Source organism: Portunus trituberculatus, chromosome 15 (genome assembly GCF_017591435.1).
Source record: "Portunus trituberculatus isolate SZX2019 chromosome 15, ASM1759143v1, whole genome shotgun sequence".
NCBI lineage: Eukaryota > Metazoa > Arthropoda > Malacostraca > Decapoda > Portunidae > Portunus > Portunus trituberculatus.
In genome coordinates this window covers 5,808,629-5,813,628 of record NC_059269.1, presented here as the reverse complement: position 1 = coordinate 5,813,628, position 5,000 = coordinate 5,808,629, and the positions used below count along the sequence as shown (strand labels likewise).

Genomic DNA, 5,000 nt, shown 5'->3' with positions numbered 1-5,000 from the left:
CACGTAGTTTTTCTCCACCTCCTCAGCCATGTCACCGCCCTTTACTTCTTGTTTCTTCTGCTCCTCCTCTTCCTCTTCCTCCTTGTCTCCTTCCTCCTACCTCCTTCTCTTTCTGTTCCTGCAAATGGCAAATTGAAATTAAGATTCGCTCTGGTTAACCTTATGAAATGTCGCTTTACTGGGACTGTTGCTGGCTGTCTGGCATCACGTAGAAGTGACAACAGTAATAGTATTAATCACTTCCATCTAAAATGTTCATACACTTTCTCTATTCTATTCTGTATTTCTTCGGATGTGGTTGGTGGGGAGGAGCCTTCATCAATTTTATCCTATTATTTTTGCTTACTATGTGCTAAATTGTATTGTTGGTAGGTGGGGAGGAGCCTTCATTATTGCTATTCTGCTGTCATACTGTACGCTATATAGATAGTACAGAAGGATTGGTGGGTAGCGATGAGCCTTCATTACTGCTATCTTTTCCTACACTGCCTGGTAGATTGTACTGTCCCCACATACACATCTAAGAAAGGAACAACAAATCTACCACTGCATAATCCTTCTTCTATGTTCCTTTTTACTCCCACCTCGTCCTCCTCCTCCTCCTCCTCCTCCTCCTCCTTCGCCAGGGCCCATCCTCCAGGGAAAACACGCTCCCTCGATATCCACGACAGGCGGTCTCATAAATCTTAGTCCAGGCGAGGTTCAGGTGCCATAACACCCAGCCTCTGTAATGGACGGAATCAAATGGTAATCGACGATCTACACAGGAAAATGGATAGCGTCTCTCCACTCTTCACTCTTGACCCCCCTCGTCCCTTCTCCTCCTCCTCCTCTTCCTCCTTATCCTTCTCCTCCTTCACCCACCGACCGCCTCCTCTTCCTCTTCCTCCTGCTTATGTTAGACTCACCCTCTCTCCCTCCCTTGCTTTCCACCCCTACCCCACTCCCCATGTCTCCTTTAGCTACCGTCGCAGCCGTGAATGGCGCTATTGTGTCGGGTAAATAACCTTTCTCTGCGATACAAATGGGTTCTAATACTCGCCTTAATAGGATCCAAGAGGGTTTTCAAGGGGCTCTTCAGAAAGCTCTTTTTAAGCCTTCTTTCCCCTGCCCTGCGTATCCCCTCGAGCCAAATCCCACTCAGCCACTACAAACCTCAAAAATCCTACTCCAAGCGTGGGGTCTTTTGCCATCTAGATTTACCTCCAGTGTTGTGTGTGTTTCGCCCGAGAATCGTCCCGTGTTTACTCTCTCTAAAGGCGCAGCGAGTGACGACCGCGCTACTGCTACTGCTGATCCTAAAGACTCCTCGAGATCAGTTAAAATACTGTTGAACGCAAATATTCCGCTGGTATCTCATGAGTGTGTTAGTAATGGTGCTATACTTGGTGAGATCATGGGGGAGGTATTCGGTGATAATGGTAATGCAAATGCGGAGTTGGTGGAAGGAGGAGGAAAGAAAATGTGGAAAAGAAAAGTTAGGCAATAAGAAAAGTGGGAAAGTGGGAAGAATGGCTGACAATGAAATAAATGCATAAATAATGAATAAACAACCTAATAATGTAAGCGGGCATATAAACACACACACACACACACACACACACACACACACACACACACACACACACACACACACACAGACGTAGTAGCCAGGTAACAGCAATTATGTTCTTAAGCCACTAAACGCACCAACAGGCCTGTTAAAGTGAAAATTTACAGTAAATTAAATAATGGAGAGAGAGAGAGAGAGAGAGAGAGAGAGAGAGAGAGAGAGAGAGTTTAGTAGGAAAACTTGCAAGAGAAAGTATACCTGCTTGTTTGTTAGACACGCTCTCTCTCTCTCTCTCTCTCTCTCTCTCTCTCTCTCTCTCTCTGCAACTCTCCCCTCCTTCAAGGGATAAAATGGTGATCCACTTTCATGCAGACACAGTGGGGCGACCTCGGATTTTCTGGCTCCCTCAGCACAGGTCCACCTCCACTATTTCGCAATTTACAGGTGGCTCCACTGGCTCTGTGTGCATGTATTTTAAAGCTCGTGCTCCTGTTCGTGCCCCTTTCTCCTACCCTCCGTCTGTCCCTCACCTTCATACTCCCCCCCAGCCTTGTGGAAAAGTTAGACGCTCGCAAGAGTTGGTCGTAGAGAATGCAGTGGAGGTTTAGGACACGAAAATGGTGAGTGATTGGTATGTATGTACAGGTTAGGTTAAGGTAGGTTAGGTTAGGTTCCTTGACTTGTGCTTCTATGCAAAGGTTTGTTTGTTAATGCTACTAGCTGACCGGGGAACAGAATACGTGACTAGATTGATGAAGGCAGGAAAGGAAGGAAAAGGGTGCGTCAGAAAGATGTATTGATAGATGGGGTAAAACAAGGGATGGTAAAGGAAGGTAAGGCGGACGGAAAATCATATAGATAGAGATGAGATGAGAACTTTTGTATTGCGGCAGGCTGGATTAGATGGGCAGCTCAGAGATATCAGTGGTGAAGGTTGGAAATATAAGTGAAGTCGTGGCCAACAGCTGGGAAGAAGGGGAGGCCAGAGAATGCAGGCAGACGAATAACCAGATGGATAAATAAGCTTCGTTGTGAGCATAAGTGAAGAAGTTTAATAACATATTTTTTTCTATAGAATTATAAAGGATGGAGATTTTTTTCAGGATTAAAAACATTAGTCTGCAATCTACTAAACCAATTGGGAACTTGAAATTGTGATAAAAGTACATATCAACCTTAAACATAACACACAATAGACTTAAACTCCATCTTATATTTCAATTTTCTTATATCACTCATATCAAGCTACTTATCTTATTCTATCCAAAAATATTTACATTAACTATAAAGAACACCCAGTAAGCTTAAGCCTCAATTCTTATTTTAGTATTCTTATATCTCTCATATCCACCCAAGCTATTATCTTATACTCGATCCAGTTATTTCTATCTTCTAAGGAAAGAATCTCGAGTTTTTCCTTCAATCATCAAAACACACTGGTCGCTTTCTGTTTGCATCCTCCACGAAGTCATTTGCAGTGAAATTAATATCTTTCAATAACTCGAACAAAGCTAGTGATACGAAATGTATAAACTTTTCATATGTATCAATTATTCTTCAGATATCGCCTCATTTTTTCCATTTCAACTTCCATATATGCGTATTTATTCATTTTTTATTCCATTTCATTCATTTTTATTTTGTTGCACTGCATTAATCCGATCCTTCACCTCGCCAGCTTACACGTAGAAACTTACCGTGCTCATCACTTCCCTTCCATATTTTTAAGTAATGTCTGCACTCTGAAAGCACTAATCTGCATGCAAATACAAGAAAATTCACCCATGCGTAAGAGCACTGGATTTATAACAGCACAGAGCAACAAGTCTTAACCCCCGCGGCGAGGTTGTTCACCCCTTCCCAGCTGGTGATTTACGTAGTATGTAGCGAGTTACGAGTCTAGTTTCACCGCCACGTCTCCACTACATATAAACAGACCGTGGTGAAAGTTATTAGGGAGTCTTCAGAGTATTTTTTTTTTTTTAATTCTTTTCGTTGTTTTCGTCGTTTCAAGCTTTTTTTCATCACCAGTGGAGGAAAACAACCATCTGAGCTTTAACCCCTTCAGTCACATGCTGTATTTTCATATTCATTCTACTTACAATATGGTAAGTTTTTACATCTTCAGAAACTTATGAGTGGATTTAAGTAGTAAAGACTCTGGCCAGTAATCTTCTCACCTCCATAGACCCTTCCTAATGTCAATAAAACCGTCTAATCATATCCCAAAATCTGAATATATATATGCGTCTCAGAACTGAAGAGGTAAATAATCAAGGTTGTGTAGTTCTAAGATAAAGTGCCTAGAAATACAGGGGCCAAATCAGCGATCATGCAACACAAATGGCTAAAATAGTACTAAGAATTAACGTCACCTAATCGGAAAACAAAGAAACTCATCGTGATATACATTCAACCTATCTTTGCGACTATAACATACGTATACCTATTTCTTTAGGCTTCGCTTTTACTTCAATTAACGTATCTAAACCTCCTGCCAAAAATATCATCATAACAACACACACAGGTGAATAATATCATGTTACACAGAACCCCGAGAGAAAAGCAGACAAAACAAAAGAACAGCAGGTTACGAGCCAACAAGAGACTGCAATACCCTTTAAAATACGAGGGAAAAACAAGTGGCTTAAGCAAGGAGGACTGGATGCACACCAAGGGATCAGTAATTCCGTGGGAAGCGATAAAGTGCAAGTAACTTCAGGGAACTGTAAACATGAACTCCAAAACGGTGGCTCTTTGCTAGCACTGTGCAAGACGGAAGCTGAGTGAAACTGATATCTTTAATCGCTTTGTTTCCTTCCCACGAGTGTTTTGAATGACCATCGTGATCTATTTTGTTCTCAAGGTCATTTTACCTACTTAAAATCAAGAACACCTTATAAACTAAAATTAGTCATAAAAACACAATTAAAACTCACAAATAGCTTCCTTTATAGTATGTTAACGAGTAAAGACAGGCCTGACATATATTTAATCAAGGAGGCCATGGCAATTTTAATGAACAAATACCACCGACACTAAAAGAATCAAACTATTTCATGTCACCTTTTAATACCACCTGGAGCCTTTCAAATTCCTACTCTAACCATGTCTCACTATTTTATTAAACTTGTGGAGAAACAGTAGCAGTCAAAAGATTAAATGCGAGAGATAGGAGGATAAAACGTTTAGGAAGATAGTCTTAAAGCTCATGTGGTGCTACACTCTAGTCATTTCGAGTATTTGTTGTTATGATTGCCCAGGGAAAAGGGTCACTGGTGCTTACATTCCTGAAAATGAATTGCCGCTCCGGGGAACTACAAGCAAAGACAAAAGGAAGCAAAGTCCGACCCGTAATCCGACTGAAAAACAAACTACTATGGATCGTGTGTGTGTGTGTGTGTGTGTGTGTGTGTGTGTGTGTGTGTGTGTGTGTGTGTGTGTGTGT

General features: G+C 41.5%; 1 protein-coding gene and 1 long non-coding RNA gene across 2 annotated transcripts in view; one reads left to right on the top strand and one right to left on the bottom strand.

Annotated features, from left to right (window-relative positions):
• LOC123503953 (Down syndrome cell adhesion molecule-like protein Dscam2) overlaps positions 1-5,000 on the top strand; it is a gene marked incomplete at its 3' end in the record, with an annotated part of 474,494 nt that overhangs the window by 371,054 nt on the left and 98,440 nt on the right. The gene's annotated exons all lie outside the window — the stretch shown is intronic.
• The window catches only part of LOC123504107, a 44,474-nt gene that overhangs the window by 852 nt on the left and 38,622 nt on the right, over positions 1-5,000 (bottom strand). Inside the window, exon 3 of the long non-coding RNA XR_006674704.1 lies at positions 1-118. This exon is cut by the window's left edge and continues 852 nt beyond it. This is a non-coding gene — a long non-coding RNA (uncharacterized LOC123504107). The remainder of the gene's footprint in view (positions 119-5,000) is intronic.